This window comes from Pleurodeles waltl, chromosome 6, assembly GCF_031143425.1.
Source record: "Pleurodeles waltl isolate 20211129_DDA chromosome 6, aPleWal1.hap1.20221129, whole genome shotgun sequence".
NCBI classification, from domain to species: Eukaryota; Metazoa; Chordata; class Amphibia; order Caudata; family Salamandridae; genus Pleurodeles; species Pleurodeles waltl.
In genome coordinates this window covers 468,834,767-468,856,368 of record NC_090445.1, presented here as the reverse complement: position 1 = coordinate 468,856,368, position 21,602 = coordinate 468,834,767, and the positions used below count along the sequence as shown (strand labels likewise).

At 44.9% G+C, this 21,602-nt stretch overlaps 1 long non-coding RNA gene across 5 annotated transcripts in view; it reads left to right on the top strand.

Annotated features, from left to right (window-relative positions):
• LOC138299907 (uncharacterized) overlaps positions 1–21,602 on the top strand; it is a 770,123-nt gene that overhangs the window by 234,619 nt on the left and 513,902 nt on the right. For 3 of the 5 annotated variants that reach the window (XR_011204848.1, XR_011204850.1, XR_011204847.1), the window contains one exon: positions 5,777–6,045. The exons of the other annotated variants lie outside the window; for them this stretch is intronic. This is a non-coding gene — a long non-coding RNA (uncharacterized lncRNA). The remainder of the gene's footprint in view (positions 1–5,776; positions 6,046–21,602) is intronic. 5 annotated transcript variants of the gene reach the window in all.

Here is a 21,602-nt window from a genome sequence, read left to right as displayed (position 1 = left end):
CTTGGGTTGGTGGGTTTGCCTGTGGTCCCTGTAGTGGTGGAAACACTGCTGATTGATGTGTTCTGGGGACAGTGGCATGGGCCCGCTGGGTGGGTGCTATGGTCGTGTTTCCTGACGGGGGAGGTTCAGTGGTGGTTTGTGACTGTGGCAGGGGAACCGACTGTCCAGAGGTCCCTGATGGGCCGGGCTGGTCATCTTGATCCAGGCGTGCAGAGCTGCTGTCGTCACTGTGGGCCTCTTCTGTAGGGGGACTGGATATGTCTGGCACCTCCTGTCCGGTGATGTTAGGTATGTATCCTGTTGGGGTTTAAATGCATAGTTACTGTATCTGAGTGTGCCATGGGTGAGTTACCCTCTACTCCTGTGCTTGCATTATTGTGTTTGCCCTTGTGTGATTAATGATTTTGGGGTCTGGGAGGGTATCTGTACTGGACATGCTTTGGTGATGGGGGTCCATACATAGGTGTTGCGTGCAGGGCTTGGTATTGGGATGGGTGGATTGTGATGGTAGGGCAAATGTGAGGTGTTGGAGTGATGGGGTGAGGGTGGGGGTATGTGTTGGCATGCAGGTGCAGTGGGGGATATAGTAGTAAAGATATGACTTACCAGAGTCCAGTCCTCCTGCTACTCCTGCGAGGCCCTCAGGATGCACGATTGCCAAGACTTGCTCCTCCCATGTTGTTAGTTGTGGGGGAGGAGGTGGGGGTCCACCGCCAGTTCTCTGTACTGCTACCTGGTGTCTGGATACCACAGAATGCACATTCCTGCGTAGGTCGTTCCACCTCTTCCTGATGTCATCGCGTGTTCTGGGGTGCTGTCCCACTGTGTTGACCCTGTCTACGATGCTCCGCCATAGGTCCATCTTCCTAGCAATGGAGGTCTGCTACACCTGTGATCCGAAAAGGTGTGGCTCTACCAGGATGATTTCCTCCACCATGACCCTGAGCTCCTCCTCAGAAAACCTGGGGTGTCTTTGGGGTGCTATATTGTGGTGTGGGTGATGTGTGAGGTGCTGTTTGTTGTGCTGTGTGATGTGTTGTGTTGGTGTGTGTTCTTTGAGGTGCATGGAAGTTGTATGAGTGATGGTGTTGTGTGCCTGTGGATGCTGGTGGTGTGTTTGCTATTCTTTCTCTCTGTGCATCTTCAAAAAATTGTTAGGGGTTGTGGGTAATGTGGGTGTGTGTTTTATAGTGTTGTGGGTGTGGTGTGTGTATGTGTATCAGGTGTGTGTATTTGGAATTGTCCAATGTGATTGTGTTTTGTAAATATGTGTGTATTTTGAGAGCAGCGGTGTGTACCGCCAATGGATTACCACGGTTGAAAGACCGCCGCATTAATTCGTGGGTCGTATTAGTGTGGGCGTATTACTGTTGGCGTGACAGTATAGGTTTTGCTATTGCCAGTTTATCACTGACCTTTGGTGTGGTGGACTTGTGTGGGTGTCTGTATTGTGGGTCGTAATACCTGTAGCGGATTTCCGCCGCGGCCACGGTATGTTGGCGGCCTTCAGCACGGCAGTAAGTGGGATTTACCGCCAAGGTTGTAATGAGGGCCTATTTCTTTATTGTGATGGTTCCGGTCATCTAATTCGTACTTGTCCTGTTTGTCCGGCAAGGCCTTTTGGAAACACAAACTCCCGTCCTCTGTGAGAAGGCAGAGGACGGGATATTCCGAGATACCTTCCATTTGTTCCTCCAGACAAGAAATAACCGGTCTTTTTCTTTTACCTATCACCTTACAATTAGCAGATGGCCAAGAAGAAAAAGCTTTAACCTTGTTGGATTGTGGGGCCAGTGGTATCTACTTAAATGAAACTTGGGCTCTGGAAAGGAAGATTCGTCGGGTACCCAAGGTCATACCAGAGCAAGTCCATACTGAGGATGGTTCTCTGTTAACCTCTGGTCCCGTTATTAATACCACTCCTACCTTGTGTTTACAATTCGGGAGACATCAGGAATATGTTTCTTTTGATCTGATATCCTCACCTAATCACGTCAACGTTCTAGGTATTCCATGGCTAACCTGGCACAATCCCTATATTAATTGGCAAACTAGAACCATTTCACCGTCCTCCGAATTTTATCAACAACACTGTTATTTAGCAGGAACCTATTGGTCCCCGAAGAAAATGTTATCAACTAAAGTAAACTGTTCCATCAACCTCCTTCGAGGTGTACCCAGTCATTATCTGGAATAGGCAGACGTCTTTCAAAAACCTGATAAACCAGTACTTCCGCCTCATGGAGAATATGATTGTGCCATTCCTTTAGAATCCAATGCTATAGTCCCCTTTGGGAGAATGTATTCTCTTATTGAGCCTGAGAAAAAGATTCTCAGGATACCTGGAAGAGAACATACAGAGCGGTCTGATTGTTCCTTCCTCTTTCTTCTCCCGCAGGGGCTACCCTCTTTTTCGTACCAAACAAAACAAAAGACTTGCACCCTTGCTTAGACTTTACCGGATTAAATATGATTACTTTTAAAGATCGCTACCCGCTGCCCCTCATTAAAGATACTCTAGAAGTTGTCAGAGGAGCTAATAGATTTACCAAATTAGATCTTAGGGGAGCCTACCATCTATTAAGGATAAAAGAGGGTGATGAATAGAAGACTGCCTTCAGAACCCCTTTTGGTCATTTTGAGTATCGAGTAATGCCCATGGGGCATACCATCGCTCCCTCTATATTTCAGAGATTCATGGACGCCATCTTTTCTGACCTTTTACACCAAACAGTGGTTGTGTATTTAGATGATATTCTTATCTTCTCCACTGGCCCTGAGCAACACACTAAACATGTAGTCCAAGTCCTAGAGAGGCTTAGGCGTCATCATCTATTCTTCAAACCAGAAAAATGTGAATTTGATCAGACTGAAATGAGGTACTTGGGGTACCATATCAACCAAGTAGGGATTGCTATGGACTCAGACAAGGTTCATGCCATTCTGGATTGGCCATCTCCTTCCTTCATCAAAGAAACACAGTGTTTTCTAGGACTGGCCAATTTCTACCGTCAGTTCATAGCTGATTTCGCCCAGCAGACCAGTCATATAACACAAACTCTTAAGAAAGAAAATCTGCAGAAAGGTTTTCATTGGACCAAAGATGCGAAAGCAGCCTTCCAAACACTAAAACACGCCTTCCTTCAAGCTCCCATTTTACGGCATCCAGATACCACCAAACAATTCATTGTTGTCACGGATGCCTCGGAAAAAGCAATAGGGGCTGCTTTGCTGCAAAAACAAAGTGATGATGAGTTAGAACATCCCGTATTTTACCTTTCCCACATACTTTCAGACTCTGAACGTAATTACTCAGTGTTAGAATGAGACCTGCTCACCTTGAAGACGGCTTGTACGGAATGGAGACAATTTCTTATGGGATCCAAAGAACCTTTTGAGACGAGAACCGATCACCGGAATTGGCAGTGTTTAAGAAACTTTTAATGCCAAAATAGTCATCAAGCCCAATGGGCTTTCTTTTTCAGCCAGTGAGACCTGCTCACCTTGAAGACGGCTTGTACGGAATGGAGACAATTTCTTATGGGATCCAAAGAACCTTTTGAGACGAGAACCGATCACCGGAATTGGCAGTGTTTAAGAAACTTTTAATGCCAAAATAGTCATCAAGCCCAATGGGCTTTCTTTTTCAGCCAATATGACTTTTATATCACGTATATCCCTGGCTCCCAAAACATTTTGGCTGATGCCCTATCACAACGCTATCCTGAGTGTAGTGATTCTACTGCACAAAACCTAATTGAACCTGATAAAATCATTGGAGTAGTGCAATCCTTTCTTGACAAAGTTTAATCTGAGTATTCCAATCTAGGGGAAACTGAAATGAATAAATGACATTCACAATTACGCAAGGATAAGGAATACTATTACCACATTATAGCCTTGTTTCTGCCTACTAAAACAGTCCAAACAGAAGCCCTACGATCGTGCCACGATTCCCCAATTGCAGGTCATTGCGAAATCAAGACCACCAAAGACCTCCTTCTTCGCTCCTTTTGGTGGCCCACTCTTAAGGCTGACACTGAAAGTTATGCAAATTCTTGTCCTATCTGTACACAAGCAAAGACATCTCGTAATAGACCAGCAGGATTGCTCCGTCCCTTACCGGTTCCACAGCTCCGTGGCACCCTGTCTCCACTGACTTCATGTGTTCTCTGCCTTCCTCAACTGGGAATTGAGTAATAATGGTGACAGTAGATTCATTCACTAAAATGGCTCATTTCACTGCATTAAAAAAGTTACCCACTGCAAAAGAATTAAGTCAAATCTTTATTAAGGAGATCTTTCGGCTTTATGGTCCTCCCTCAGGTCATTGTCTCGGACCGTTGTTCCCAATTCATCTCGCGCTTTTGGAAACAATTCTGGAGAATACTTAAGATCGACGTGCCTCTTTCCTCTGGTTTTCATCCTCAGACAAATGGACAGACAGAACGGTTAAATCCAGGTCTTGAACAGTATCTACAAAGTTTCTGCAATGCTACGCAAAGATACTGGTCCATGTACTTACCTCTTGCCGAATTTTCATATAATAATGCAGTACGTAGTGCTTCTAAGGTTTCCCCATTTTATTGCTTGTATGGGTTCCATCCTAAGGCCTTTCCTGTTATACTCAGAGAATGAGCTACACTTCCTGCCATCACAATGTTTGTTCGACGACTACGCACCATCCAACGTGTCATACATTCAAATCTTCAAGCCACCAAAATACTCATCAAAAGAATGGCTGACAAGAAACGTTGTGAGGCTCCATCTTATCATATTAATGATAAGGTCTGGCTTTCCTCTAAATTTTTACCTCTCCGGTTATCTCAAAATAAATTTAAACCCCGGTATTATGGTCCATTTTCGATTCTTCAAAAGATCAATTCCGTCTCTGTTCGTCTTTGTTTACCTCTGACCTGGAAAATACTTCCAGTATTTCATGTGTGTCAGCTTAAACCATATGTACCTGATCCTTTTCACAGACAGTGCTCCTCCTCAATTGGTTGACGATGTGCTAGAATACGAGGTCCAGGAGATCTGTGACTCTCGGTTCTTCCGTGGACGTCTTCAATATCTCATCCATTGGAAGGGCTATCCTATGAGTGAATGCTCCTGGGATGACGACTCTTCGGTTCATGCTCCTCTCTTGGTTCGTCGTGGTTTTTCAGCCTTTTCCCTCACAAACCTGGGGTTCGGGGGAGGGGTAACCTACTGTTATGATGCGGGGCACGTGACGCTGCCCGCTCGAGCCGCGCTGGGGGCCACGGTCCATTTTACAGGCCGTGGGGCTTGCTGCAGCCCTTTTTTTCCAGCCTCATGCTGTCCTCTCTGGTGGGGTCAGGGGCCCAGGATTGGGCTTCGGTCCTCGCCGCACATTGTGCGCGGCGAAGATGTTAATATGGAATGCCCGCGAACTCCGTCTCGACCTTCCACTCACCCTTTTCCCTCTTCTTCTTTTTCCATCTCTCCCAGGATACCTTTCTCTTTTCTTGTTTCCTGCATGCATCTGATTCCCTTCTTACTATGGAGCTTTTCCTATCAAGTTCTATAACCCTTTCCCAATCCAATATGTCAGTTTTTCATCTTCCTGTTGTCAAGGGGTATGTAAAGGGATTGATTTTTCTTCTCTTTGAGTCGCACCACTTCTGTGGTAGTCACGCTCCGGCTAGTCTTCTATTCGGAATCCAGTTTTTGCTCCTGTTTTTTCCTCTGTTCTTCCTGACTTCTTCCTGGAATCTAAGTTCTGATTTTTCTTGTGTCCTCCTTTTTGTTCCAGGGAGTTCCTGTCTGGAGGTTTTTTCCCTATGGGATTTTTCCTCTGGGAATCCATCTGGAGGGCACGGACTGTGATGGCGTATTACTGTCAGCAGCACCGTGGCTACCGGAAGGGGTCGTCCCTAGCTCGGCCAGAGTCGGACTTGCAAGAACCAAGGCCGCACACCATCTCCCTCTGGCCTGGATGGTAAGCCAAAGACAAACCGTGACAGACCCTGACTGTAGGAACGCAACACCTGGGAGCCACACGCCGGACTCGTAAATCAAGCGGTATGGTAACTCTTATATCTAGGGGCGATGTCAATCTATGGGGGGCAAAACAAGCTTAACTTTAAAGGTCTTTTATTGTTGTCAGGGGTATCACTCAATTTAGAACTTACCCTAGTCTGACTTGGCTGAACACATTGGCACACCCACACATTTGTGCTTTTGGGGCAACATGCTCTCTACAAATGGAGGGGTGGGTACTTTATAACTTACAGTGCAGGGTAGCAGGATGGGGGAGTATTATTTGAGAGTTATGTTTATGTTTTGTAGTAAATTGAAATGCAGTTAAAGTTAATTGGGGCATGATCCACATAGGGTAGGCAGACTTTATGGTATAGCTGTCAGTGGGACACATCCCAATAGTGATATATAAATAAGGCGTAACGTCTCATACCCTAAACCTAACCTCACAACTGATGGTGTTAACCTGAACATATGGACCTGGAATATAAATGGTCTAGGCAGCAAGATTAAACGGCCATTGGTCCTTCAGTACCGCCGTAGATTTGCCTCCAACCTAATCTTGCTTCAGGAAACGCACCTTCAGGGCACATACTAGAAAGCGCTAGGTAGGTTTGGACGCAAACTCATAGAGCATGCATGCTACACATCTGACTGAAGGGGCGTAGGGGCACTAATTAAGAAATCATCCGCCCTTATCCCCAAACACACTTAGCATGACCTATAAGGTAGATATGTAGCCCTATCCAGCTCCCAGGAAGTCACAACCCTAATTGTTTGCTCCATATACATGTCCCACTGCTTCCAAGCCAGGCCCTCCTTGAGATCAGCACGCTCTTACTGGAATTGCCACTGGGGATTCTCATAGTGTGTGGATATACAAATGATGTAATAGACCCTGGACTAGATACAATGTCAGGAGTCACTGCAGGGGGGTGAGGGACGGGCTCTACGCTCCTTCATAGACACCGTAGGGCTGATTGAACTGTGACACATACACAACCCAGACAGTAGAGGATACACATATTTCTCAACAACACATAGCAGCTTCTTATAGACCAACACTTCACTCAGTGTACAAAGGCCAATAAATATCGGCCAGCGCACATTAGACCCTGACCCCGCTCCAGTGGAATTCCAACTGCAAGGAAGGGTCCAAGCCTTGGTAATTGCCCCAAGGCTAGATCCATGGCACCTACGTGATACACACATTAAAGATAAACTGAGAAACAAATCCTAAATGTGTGGCAATAGAAAGAGATACCATGGACCTAGAATCCAGGTTGCTGGAGGAGAATACAGATGATCTGTGCCACCAACTGCGCAGCCGCTAGTGTGATAATCAAGATCTGGTAGAGGAGAAGGCCAGTAATTATGCCCTGACTATGCAGCACCGATTTTATGATGTGGCCGACCAGGCCAGCAAGCTACTGGCTCGGCTGGACAAAAAGGATAAAGAACGGTCCTGGGTACTCATGGTAATGGGCAAAGAAGGGAGACTTCAGACAAACAGCAGTGGCTTAACCAATTCCTTCGCTGATTACTATGAAGGGCTGTACCAGTCCATAACAACGTCAGCCAGTGAGTGTGTAGACTTCCTGCAAGATATTCGCATCCGTTCGTTAGGTAGCAAATCGATGGAAGATCTCATGGCGGCTGAGGTAGCATTAGCCTTAAAAGACCTTCAATCAGGGAAAGAAGTGGGCCTTAATGGGCTAGCAGTGGAGTTATATAAAGGAATGGTTGATAAGGTCCCCCCACACATGCTAGCAATATACCAGGCGGTGCTGAAGGAAGGTGCCCTACCATACCATCCACGTATTGCCACAAGCATTGTTCACACGAAAGGGAAACCCCCAGCGGGCTGTAGCTCTTACAAGGCCGATCTCCTCATTAAATGTTGAGGCCAAAGTCCTAGCAAACTCCCTGGCAAATAGGCTCCGTAAGGTCATTACCACGATAATCCACCCAGATCATTTTGGCATCATGCCCCACAGAAGCACAAGGCTCAACCTGCACTGTGTATACGTTGCACTACATATGACGAGGGACCCCAGTATGGTCCTAATGGTCTTAGACCCCAAAATGGCATTCAGCAGTATAGAATGGAATTATAACTTAGCAACGTTGTTGAAATTGGGATTTGGGCCAAAAACTACTCTTATCACAAACCACTGGAAAGGGTCAAAGTGAATGGTGTGGTCTCCTGCACGTTCGCCCCTGCACAAGGGAACAAGGCATCGCTGCCCTCTCTTTCCCATGATTTTTGTGTTGGCTCTAGGGCTGCTCGCGGCCTGCGTATGTCAGGACCCATTGGTACAGGGGGTGAGATTGAACAGCGATGGGGAGAAACATATCTCTCTTTACACTGTCGATGAGCTGCTCTACCTTACTTAACTAACCCTGTCTGTTAATAGGATCCTGCAGATATTCCAGATTTGGGAATCACTCAAGTTACCATATAAACTGGTCCAAATCCGTGATTTTTCCACTGGCTGGTGGGCCTTTACATCTCCCCTTATGCTGTGAGGTGCTGGTGGTACTGGATAGCTGTACATATCTCAGGATCCACATCATGAGAGACCCACTGGATTTCCTGAAAAAAAACTACTCCCACAGATAGACCGCCTTCATAAAGGTGTAGCACATTGGAAGTCATTACCCTTGTCATTTGTGGGCAGAGCAGCATTCTATAAAAAGATGTCACTCCCTCGTCTCCTTTACATCTTCCAGTACACACCATACAGGATTCCACTGGAGTTCTTCCGACAGATCGATCTGGCACTCCATCTCCACCTATGGAGTAGTACAGCCCCTCACATTGCCCCCTGCAAACTTCAGAGAGGGGTATGGCGGGGTCTGGCATTCCCAGATGTTAGCAAATACTACTAGGCTTCACAACTGGCGGTCATACATGACTGGGTCTTCACAGACTGCGAGGAAGCGGTATATCATATAGACAGGGCAGTGATTGGAAGGAGGGTCTACGTGGCAGCCCTGTACATGCGTCATGTAGAGAATGAGCTGACACCCGGTCAGTGGTGCAGGTCTGGAGGGAGGCAAATAATGCAGTGGGATCAAAAGGCACACTTACTGAAATGACGCCCCTGTGGGACAGCGATCTACCACAAGAAGTGGGTGGACTGGCAAGCTTCTCCAAAGTGGTAGTTGATAGGAATCGAGTGACTGGGTGGTATCTGGAGAGACCAGTCACTCCTGGTGTTTGAGTCTCTCTCTCAGGAATACAAACTGCCTGAGACTGAATGATACAAACATCTCCAACTAGGTAATGCTGTACGATGTCATATTGTCGAAGGGGTAAAACTACAAGCCACCACTCCATTAGCTACTTACAGAACCCATACCAGACAATGCTATCTCAGTAATCTAGAGGAAACTAATAACACCCCAGAGAGGCATGATCCCGGGACCTGGGAGGGCTAGCTGATGATGCCTGGGCAGGAGCACTACAGAGTCCACAAGAGATAGCTATTCAAGCAAGGTTCTAGCTCATACAATTGAGAGTCCTACACAGATCCTACTAGTCTAGGACAATTCTCTATAAGATCCAAAAGGCTGATACAGCTTTATGCCAATGATGCTGTGGATAGGAATGTTCCTTTTTCCATATCCTATGGTCCTGCCCAGTGATTCATACCTTCTGGAGGGAAGTCACAGGCAGGTTCTCTCAGGTCCTGGAGCTATCCGTCCCCATGACCGAAAAGTGGACCCTACTGCAAATTTCAGGGGGGGGGAATCATGGCCAAAGTATTTAAAAATCTGGACTATACTGGTGGCTGGGGACGCCAATTGCACGGACAATCGAGCAAGTCTACTGCACCTCCGCTACGAAGGGATGGAAATCAGACCTAGACTGGTGCCAGAGGGCAGAGAAGGTGGTGTACCAGAGCTGAGGATGCCTCAAGAAATGGGAGTGGATCTGGGGCCACTGGTGCAACTTCAGGGCGGAGTAAACATTGGGTCACAATAACATACATCAGCTTGCAACTGTGGGGATGCTGTGGCTGTCACTTTCCACTGGGCATGACTTGAGGCCTTAAAAGTGCCCCTCTGTCATGGTCAATTTATTCCCCTGTAGATGATAATAACTTTCACTGGTATGTTTACCACATGTATGTTTGCAATATCATTGTATTCTTGCTGTTCCCCCAAGCTCTATTCAAATAAAAAGAGTTAAAAAAAATTATTGTGACACCCCCCATAAAACCTTGCACTGCTTTAGAGAAGAATAGTAGAAGTATGATCAGTGGAAACTTTATTAAAATGTAGTTTAACTTCATCCAGATTATCAACGCCTTCCTTAGACATTGACGTGTAGAATTGATGTTTTAAATCCTTAACATTAATTAAAACTGCCTTAGATTCATATAGTATACCTTTATTTCCTTAGAAACATGTCTGTTATGAATCAATGAGCAGTTGCCCTAAAAGCACCCCAAAGCAATTGAATTGATGAATTTCAGTGTTTTTGAATATCAAAGAATTCAATATTCAAGGTTTTAAATGAAAATGTAAAGTTAACATCCCATAACCTTGAGTTAATAAATCTCCAGCTATTCAAACGCTTTTGATAAGGGATTAAATCAATATGTATGATCATAGGAGCATGAACAACTATCCAAATCGATCTGACTTCAGAGTTCTAAAGTGTTGAATCACAGGATTCCTGAGAAAAATTGTCTGTTGTGGATTGTGAACAATGAGCAGGAGAGAACAAAGGAGTACTCTCTTCAAGTTGGGTTACTTCTCCTTCATGATTTTTCAAAACACTTTTGATTAATTGTTGAAGTAAGCTCTTTATGCGTTTTGTTGGGAACACATTTAACTTTAGAATGTCTGTCTCTTTAAGGATCTACAAATTGATTTTAATTACCTCCTAGGACAAAGTAATGATCATTGAATTCTAAAGCTTTCTTAGCTATATCAAAAAACTTTAATCATTTTAAGGGGGGCCACATAAATTGCAAACAGCAGTCGGAATTTTGTTAATGACTAGTTTCACAATAATCCATCTACTTTCAGTATTTATTTGTTGGCATTTTACCTTAACATTTAAATATTTTGTGACATAAAATATCTGATAGAGACTTTTAGCTGCAGGTAGATTAGCTTAAGGTAGATCCTTACCTTAGAATTTCCACAGGCGCCAGACTGGATCTGGAAGATTTTTTTTTAGCAGTACCCCTCTGCGCCAGTAGGTGGCATAGTTCGGTTCTTCATGCGTCATTCATGCCGGAAGTGACGCCTGATGCCTGCAGCACCTATGTAGGTGCCACCTAGGCGCTGACTTCAGTTTTTTTCTTTCTGTGTCAGCCAGTGTTGATACTGAGAAGAACTGCCCCATCAGTAATTTTTTGACTGACCTTTTTCAACATTTTGTCAACTCCTTTTTAAGGATTTCCTTCTGGTGTGGCAGGGATGTCATTGAAGAAGGCTGGCCTCATCGGCCCCCTTGGTAGGTTCCATCATAAGAAGAAAAAGAAGTTGACTTCACCTTGCCAGTCGGCCGACGAGATGAGAGAGCAATGTGCATCAAGGCCTGCCTCCGCTGTAGAGCATGTGCCTTGGCTGACTGTGCGCCTTCCTGACTCTTTGGGAGGTAGAGCGACCCCTGCCCAACTAAAAGAGTTCAGTGAAGCCTTGTGCCTAATCTTTGGGCTGTCAGACTACTCTGGCATGACTTTGGGCCCCGGGGCCAGTAGGCCCCCTTCTGGTTCTGCACTGGCAGCTCCGGCCCCGGCTCCAGTTGGGCCTTGAGGACCATTTCCTGGACCTGGACCAGCACTGGTCATACCACCGGCACTGGTCGTACCACCAATCCCTGTCCTGTCACTGACACTCCCAGTGCCCATAGGCCCCCCCATTCTGATCCCTGACTCTGACACTGAGTATTGATCGATGTTGTCTGGAGCCATGCCTTCCAGGTTGGAGCCTGAGCCCTATTCTTATGGGCTAGGAATTGTGGAGGAATGGGAGGGGTCAATGGACCCTGAAGAATGCCAGCTCTATAAAGACCCTGATATGAACTGGTCTGAGGAACTGGGTGAAGCCAGTAGATTGGATACTTATCCAGATACGGGTATGATTTCTCTCTCTACCAAGGCTACTGAGGAGGGAGCATCATTCTCTATGGTGGTGTGGAGGGCAGCCAAGGACCTTGACCTTCAGTCGTCAGTAGCAGCCAAGACTAATGCCTTGACAGGGGCAAACCTTCTGGGGACATAGTCCAAGCCCAGTACAGGGTCTCCTGTGAATAGGACAATTGTCTGCTGCCATTGCTCCGCTCCAGGGGACCCAGACTTCCTAACCCAGCACCCCACCACAGAGAGCTTGGTGGTCCAAGCCTCTACCTCCCATGTAAATCCTGTCACATCTTCTACTGCACCCCGGGCACCGAAACCAAGAGGCAACTCTTCATGCGGTTTGTTGGAGCAAAGAAGGGACCAGCTGTGCAAGAGTGGACCATCTCCAGATGGGTAGTACTCTGCATTAAGATCTGTTACGCACTGGCCAAAAAGCAACCTCCATATGGCTGACAAGCTCATTCCATCAGAGCTATAGCTGTGACACTGCAGAGTTCCGGTTCTTGATATCTGCCAGGCAGTAATGTGGGCCTCTTTCCACAGAGTCACAAAGCACTGCTGACAGGACAGTCAAGTCTATAGGGATGGACACTTTGTCTGTTCGGTCCTGCAGGACTTCCTTGTTTGAATTGGTCCCCAGACTCACCTCAGGGAATAGTATTGCTTGGGTATCTATTCTAAGGTAAGGAATCTTCAGCGAGAAGTCTATCAGATGAACAAGTTACTTAACCTTCGGTAATGCCTTATCTGCTAGAGAGTATATCTAGCTGGAGATTCCTTACTGACCCACCCATCCTCCCCGCTCTGTAAATGGATTTCTAGAGACCAGGCTTCACTTTCAGGGCCCTTGTTTTCCACATCAGTGGTCAGTGTTCTTCAAGGCTCTGGTGCTTCTGGTATGGAAAGATGTGAAAATAAACTGACATCAGCGCAGCTAGGTGGCGCCTATATAGGTGCCACGGACGTCACTGCCGATGATGTACGTGGAACCAAAAGACGCCACCTACTGGTGTGCAACTGCTCACAAAAAAATCTTCCGGTTCCAGTCTGACGCCTGGGGAAATTCTAAAGTAAGGAATCTCAGGCTAGATATGTCTCTACCAGATAAGGCTTTACCAGAGGTAAATAACAGTAACAAGCAGGAGGAAAACAACCTTAACTAACCCACATTTTTGCAGTTTTGCATTTCTGTGTCTGAAAGGTAGGTTTCTTATAGAAGATAAGGTAAAATGTGTTAAAGTGAGATTAGAGTGTCTTTAAATTGGGTTATTTAAACCCTTAACATGCCAAGATATTAACCAAAATTGTGTAGAAAAAGCACATATTCAGAAAACTGCAGGGTCATCAAAGTGGCAACACAAGAGATTATATTAGAGAAACAGGTATATAAATGCAGTAATAATCACAAAAGACAACAGAAGCCAAAGAGAGTAAGTATTTAAAACAAGAGAAGAGGAGCATCACCTCCCTCCCAGCAGCAGCAGCTGCAAAACTTTTACAGTAAAACCGTAATAAATTATGTTCATTATGGTTTTACTGTGAAAGGGGTGGGGCCACGGGCATGACAGGGACAGAGGGGGAATGCACAACACTCCTGCTCAGTGCGCATGTATGTTTTGTCGTCTGAAAAACTAGGCTTCCTCCTATCCAGCACACCATTGCTGGGCTGGAAACAGCACGCAGAGACTCTCACTCAGATTCAGGGCGCCCTGCCTGGGCGCTCTGTCCAATCCTAACACTGCTTTCATGGTGCCAGCAGCATGAAAGCAGTGTTAGGAACAGGCGGAGTGGAGGACAGGAGCGGATGGAGCAAGCGTAGCGGCGCAGCAAAAAAGGTACATTTTAAAAATTATTATATTTCTTTTCTTTGGTCAACATCCAGCCAACCCCACCCATGAGCTTCCCCGCCTCTTTTCCTTCCAGCAAGCCGCGACCATTTATGTTTTAAAAATCTTCAGCTTTTCACCTTGGTTTTAGGAGATTTATTTCCTTCTGCATAGAAAGCTTTTTGTTACTTTCAACTTGGAGGTCACTTACACTCAAATTCAGCAACACTTCTTTCCATTAATGACTACTACTCCTCCAATGCTTGTTGCTTATTATTGGTTTCTTCAACATGAGGACGGAAAGCTTGAATTTCCTCCAATAAAAATGTAATTGAAATCAAAATCATAGGTTTATCCAGAGACACAAAGGGTCTTGTTTTTGTCTTTGACTTGTAGAAGCAGAAGTTCATACTTTTTTTGATTAAATACGTTTTGGAATTGCAGAGGGCAAGATATCCGCCTACTCTTCTATCTTTATTAGGTTTTTGTTTATCCCAGTGTTTTTTGGAATTCTCTTATGCCTGCTTAGTACCCTCCTTGCTTGAAGTACTATGTAATTGTGGTTTAGTTGGTCTGGTTCCCAGACTATCTCGACCTATACATTTCAGAAATAAACATTGGCAGCTCACGTTCCTGTTCCTGTTGAGGAACCTTCCGAAGCCGCTGGTGAATTGCTAAAGCTGCTGCTTTCCCTTTTATGTTACCTAAAATAATTGAGAAGAGTGTCAAAATTGTGCATCAGCTTCATCCCTAAAGCCAGGGCAGAGGCTGCCCTGTGTTCATTTTGAATTTGTTTCCAGAAGATTTGCAAGTTTCAGTGTACCATGTGTTGTGGTATATATTGCAGCAAAGACTGTGTCCCCAGTGGCACAATCCTCTATAGATGGAACCATTCTAAAAGGCAGGCCTCTCTGAGGATTCTATGTTTATCTCGGGGTCCAGTATGAGGGAACACTGCTTCCAGCTGGGTTGTTTTTTGTGCAACCCAGAACAGAATCTTTTCCTGCCCAGTGGGTACTTTTTCCATTATTGAATGGACAGTTTGGGGATTTATTCCCTTGACGGCAAATTGATTTATAGCTGGAGCAGCCCTTGCTGGGCCGGTGTTTAAGGTTATATATCAACTAAACTGTTGTATAAAGTATGCACTTCAGCTGCTTGCATACCTAGTACATTACGATGTGGTATATGTGTAACCAATTAGCCAGTGTTGGCCATGATAGGCCCATCGTTGCTTAAGAGACCTAACCTAACCAGTTGTATTACGTGTGGGAGCGTGCCATTAAACCTATCATGGTGTTCTTGATAAGTTAGAGGTATCTCTAATTATTGATATGCTCTGTATCATTGTGGTACATTCACTATTCTGTACACGAAATGTATTTGCATCTGCGTTGACTGTAGGAACTGTGACCCAGCACCACTATGTGTGGATGACTGAGTTGTTCCCTTTCTTGTTGGTAATGTTCAGCCTAACCATTTTGGCTAGCTAGCAACACTTCACCCAAACCTAGTAAGTAAAGATGAGTTGTGACAGCCTAGAACACATGACATTGTGACTGTTCAGGGAAGTAGTGGCTGGCAGATCTCAGTCCTTTCATTTGCACAAGTCTCTCACAAGTGAAGGTAAACAAAGAGAAGCAGGACAGTTTTCATTGTATTTATTAGAAGGAATGCATTCTACGATTAAAAACATAGCTGCGATTATTAGGAGGATGAAAGATATCGAAGTGCTGATTGTAACCAACAGTTAGAAGCAAATGAAAAGTCCCAGCATTCTGCAATAAACAGGAGTCTATGATTTCCTAACTATACTTCTTAGCATCTATGCGAGAGCATAGCAGTGATACCCCTTTTCGTGCCCGTACTAGTACCTGGAAGGAACTCCTTCCCCATACCTGAAAACAGGTCTTCCTGTCGTCTCCTCAGTTGTCTGTAGAATAGAGATAGGGCTGAGGTCAGCAAAGTTGCAATAAAGTGGCACACAGCATAGGATGGCAACTCTGGCTGGAATTACCTCTTTAATCTTCTTTCGGCCTGTGTGATGTTTTTATAATGAAACATGTTGTATTCTGAGAACAGGCCTGACGTGATAACTCGTCTGTCAAAGGATGGCTATGCACTCTTGTGGTGGCAATAACAGATAAGCTATCAGGTATAGCTTTGAGCAGAGGCACAGTGTGAAATGTTGTGCAAGGGAATTAACAACAAAACGTTTGCAGAATAGCAGCTGATTAGAAAAGTAAACATCCCTGGTAAAAGTAAGGTATGCTAAAATGTATTAAAATGAATAAATGAAATAAAAGTGTGTAGCTGAAGGGGCACAGGCCTAAGCTAAAATAAGTGTGCCAAAGCAAGGCGCTATAATAAACCCACAACAACCTCTAATAATTTCACTCTCTGAGTATGCCAGGATTCATATTCCAAGGCTTGGATTGTAACAACGTTTTCATCATCTTTACATTCATGCATACTGTATGTACTGCTATCTGGTCTCTGAATATTAAAGCCCTTGCATAAGTAGGAACTCTGTCTACGTGGCTCCATTATGGCCATCAGTATGATGATGATAGAACTCCTATTTAGTATTCTCATTATGGAAGAATTAGGAACAGCAGTTCTCTGGATATGCCAGGGTTCTCATTACCCTATTATGACATGAATGCATGGCTTTCTTTGTGGCCTTTGCTTTTGAGCATGGGTCTTATTAACTGCTGTGGTGCAGAACATTGTTATGCATTTAGTTGGATTTACAAAGTTGTATTGCACCTAAACACAGATAGGGGTGTGGAAATGCTATGCCAAATGTTAAAGGAATCTGCATGTCCTGTAAAGGGATCCACGTGTCCCCTATTGCCTAAATTAATTAAATGTGCTGTGGATGCTAAGCTTTTGTTTCCTCTGCTTATGTGTACTTTCTGCTTCCACACTCCCTAATCCTCCACATTCTCTCCAGAGCATCCACTCCACCGCTCTCCATTCTCTTACCAGGTAGATTTTCACTTCCCTCCTATCACTCTGTAAAGGGCTCCTTTCCTTTCCATGCCATTTGTCACCACTTGCTCTCACAGTCTTCCATTCTAGGATGCATTCTCTGTTTCATCATACAATATCTCCATGCAGTCTGTTTGCGCACTCTTTCCAAAGTGCATGCTTCCTTAGCCTATCATCAATCACCAAAGGCCATGCTCCATTTCAGTTCCCCTCCGGAGGTCTTACTTCACTTTTTTACTAGAAGCAGGCACCGTAAAACATTCCCCAGTCTCTCTCAAACACTAGCTCTAAAACCCCTTTTTGTGCCAACTTTCCTAACTCTTTAGCCTTCCACTCGCTCAGCATAGGCTGCCCGCTGCCTCATAATATTTTGAGTTGTGTTGAGCTGTTAGCAATATCCAGCTTGCCTTCCCAATGGGTATGTAGATATTGAGAGCCTCAGTGACATTACAACTACCTCCTATCCCTTGGAGCGTGTATACCAGATGTATAAAATTAATGGTCCACCATATAAACTGCCAGGAAAACCTCAACCATGCGTTCATTAGACATTCATGGTTCTAATACTCCACTGAACTGGCCACAAACCAGCAAATAATGCTGCTCTGTTTCTTGGTACTTGACTAACTTGTACCAAAGCGTTAGATGCTTAAGTGACAAGCCTCGATAAATATTTACCAGTTGCCAGTCCCGGATACAAGTTGCAGCAGATCCAGCCCTTAGGGTTCTCCTCACAGGTCACAATAGTAGGTACAGATCATCCTTCTTCCACAGGTTCAGAGGTGTTTTGAAAGGTGTCCTGAGGGAGGGCAGACACAGTTATGCCCAGAACCAGCCTGTAGGTGTGGAAAACTCCTGACCACTTTCTAACCAATGGGGTAAAAGTTCCCTGGTGTGACACTACCCAATCAATTTTGTAGCACTTGATGTGTGTTTAACTGTGAACTATCCCACAACTTCCCTCTCTGCATGAAACAAAGAAGGCTGAACCTTTCTTCTCAGTACAGGCCTCCCTGTGTCCACCCAGAGGTGTGGTGATGATAATGGGCAAACTCTCCTCTGTGGTCACTCAGAACTGGTTCTGTGGGCAGCTCCTCTCCCCCTGGGAGTGGGCCCCTCTCCCAGTGGAAGTGGATCCTCAGGCTCAGGCATGAGCTACATCTACATGTGTCAGGGAAGACACCCTTTGAAGTTAATTAAGATTCTGGGCACATCTCAAATGACCATCCTGTCAGAAGAAGGTCAGTCTGTCTCCCTTTATCTGCACTTTGGGAGTCACTTCACACCTAAACATGAATCCCTTCAGCTCTGAGCTGAAGGGAACACTGATAACAACATGGCCACAGCCTTACTGCAAAAGATGCAAAACCCTCCCCAATTAAGACCAGACTCAAACTGCCTTAATCAGTCAATCTCTCCTGAGACAGCAAAAGAATGGAAAGCTCCACTAACTCAATTGACTCTGACCCTCCCTCCTCTACAGAAGAGTAAGTGCTACTTGCAATAGCTGATGAACCAATGGTTTAATCTGTGAGGGGAGTGGGGGCGTACACAGTAGAACAAGATTGGCAAGAGTGGGGCTCAGACAAATCCACCCAAGGTATTTCAATACTGGATGTTTCAGTAAAAGAGCTCATGAATCAGGACCTTGTACACAAGGACCTCCAGAGGGAGACTGATATAAACATGGTATCTGTGAGTAAAGAGGTCAGATAAAGAAAAGTATCCCCACTTTTCAAAATCATCAAGTTCAGCCGAAGAGCAAATTCAACTGGAGGAGAGTAGTGCAACTGACTCTTTGCAAATAAGAGAACAGAATTGCCACAAAGGAGCCCTGGGTCAAGCCTTACATTCAGCACCAATGTGCCCAAGTTTCAACCTGAAGGTCACTGGCATACGTAAGCTGCCTAGAGAGGGGGGATTCGGCAAGAAAAAGTGTTCGATCGAGAGCCAGGTCAGGTAGAGGCTCACATGCCTCGAAGATCTAGTGGGCCTGAATCCGTGACAGATTTACTGGAAAGCATACTTAATGAGAAAAGAGAACTGAAGTGAGAACAGAGGGAGGAGATTGCGGCTCCGTGTCTCTGACTTAAAAAAATTAAAGAGGCCTTGAATCAACTTCCTGGGAGTCTTCGAGAGGCAGAACAGAGTTCCCACCTTGGAAGATGAGATGCGAGTTCAGGAAGCTGACTGAATGACAGCTCAGAAAGAAATCCGTCAGCTGTCAGGATAAAAGTTCTCGAAAATCTTACAGGGGATCCAGTTCACACTTCCTGAGGTCCCGAAGGGAGAGGAGATGTCTGACGGCCACTGTAATCCAATACAGCTTGTGGAAAAGCTGATAGGAATGAATATTTTACCAGGCTTTGATAAGGACTTGACAATTATGAGGGTGCTTTGAGACCCGGCTCAGTGCACCCCCAACATGAAATTTGCGTAAACTATCTTAGTGATTTTCAACAATTATAAAATTAAAGATCAGATTCTGGAAGCCTCCATTAAATAGAAAGAATTCTCTATAGCGATGAATGTGAAAATCCACATGTTTTTGGGTAATGTCAACAACAGCGGCCTGTCGAAGAAACATTCTTGGGGCTCGTGACCCAGATCAGGTCTGGGGGCAGCAAGGCTATGATATTCCAACAACAAAAGTTGAAAAATCTTTATAAAGGACAGTTTCACATATTCTCATACGCTGAGGAGGCACGCAAAAGTTGATAACTGTTCTTAATCCAGCTGATGCCCCCCATGAAGGGGATAAAAGCTTAGGCTAAGTATATGGTCCGCGCTCTAGGATATGTTATTTTTTAGGGTGCAGAATGGAGGTATATGTTTCTGCTACGGGGCGGGTGGGTGCTATCTTGCCGCAAATACAGGGCACGAGTAAGTGATAGAGGTTTTTGTGCCCAACGGGCTGTTCTCTCCCCAGGGGAGTTGAGGGAATTTTTGAGAAGGGCCTTCAAAAGGTGAGTTCAGCTTCAAGGGGTGGGTCACTGTAGTGAAAAAAATGGAAGAGTTCATACCAATAGGAACAGCAGCTTGCAAGTACTTTTGCAGATAAGGGATAGTGAAGGGTTGGGCGTTCAGGAGCAGTACCAGGTGGCTGCTATAAAAGCTCGTGGTCATTTATGTTTTGCACTGTATCCCTAATAGAGCCATATGCATTTAAGCACTTTAAATATGGAACAATGCAATAAAAAGGTGAGTTCGTGAAACACATGCATGTTAGTATATGAGTATTCCTGCAAAGCACTTTGCTGCGCAGCACTTTATGTTTTTTAAGGAGATGAGATATTTCATCTCGATGACATTAATGAAATGTTTTTGAAACATTTGAGGAAAAGAAGGGGAGAGGGAGCACAGCGCACTTTCAAAGTAAGCTGTTTCAGGGAAGCACTTGGAGTAAAGGAAAGGGGCAGGCTTGGTTGTATCTACTTAAATTGCATTCATGGCTCTGAATTAAATCATAAGAATTTGTGAATAATTGTTTGCATGGGCGTCCTCAGAAAGTGGTGCAGAATTTTAGTCCACGTCACTTCCCACCCATTTCTTGTGTTCAGCCAACAACTCAGAAGTTAATCCTAATACAGTATTTTTTTTCCTGAGGTCTTTTCCTGATTCTAGTACGGATGAAGCCACATTATGATCACTTGCACTTCTCCAGCATTGGATCTTTCATAGATTCACATGCTTGAATCATCCCCGTCATCGAGGTGGGAGCCTCACGGTAAACTTAAATATATAAAAAGCAGTAAGTCAGTAAAAATAAAACCAGTAGGCCCTAGTAGGCCTCATAGGGTATTTTACAGTCTATCCACTTTGTTTTGTGAAAAGACCCAAACTTGAGTATCAACCAATCAGGATTCAGCCCCTCCCAAACACTCCCAACAGAGGCTGAATTCCCTCAGATTTTCTACCGCACGTCGTGTGAAGGGAGTCTCCCTGAGCTCTGCTCAGTTTTTTTCCTATTTTCTGACTGAAGATTGTTTTTTCTCTCAGGAAACTAGTTACAACTTTACTATGTCTGAAAAGGCAAAGAAGGGTCTGTTCAGAGACTGTGACAACTGTGGGAAGAAGAGACTACATATTGATGACCCCCACAAGAAGTGTATTTACTGCCTTCATCCAGACCATAAGGTGAGAGACTGCAAAATCTGTCGCACCTTTAGTCAAAAAACCCTCAAAGACCGAGAGGGTAGACTTCTCTTATGGCTGCAAAAACAGAAAGCCTTAGAGCATCCTTCATCAGACAGCGAAGAGTCACCACAAACTTCTCGCCCTCAGAAAAGAACAGGTGAGAGAGATAGAGGTGCGGATGAACCACCAAGAAAAATGCACAAAAAGACTAAACAAGTCTTAACTGAAGAGGCAGTTAAACATGGACCAAAAAAGGTTCATTCAGAACCTACTACGCCGTTACATCGGAAAAGCACCTCAAAGAAACCATCCCTGTCTCTGTCACCACAAAAAGAGACAGAAAAACTCTTTTTGGTGAAAAAACAACCGTCGACGACCGCCCCGTCGACGACAGTGTCGACGGTAACAGCGACCACGGTATCGTCGACGTTCACAACACCATCCTCACCGATGATTATGACGTCGTCGCCTTTGTCATCGACGACGATTATTACTGCAAAAATCTTCAAAAGAGCTTCGTCTGCAACCACATCGTCGA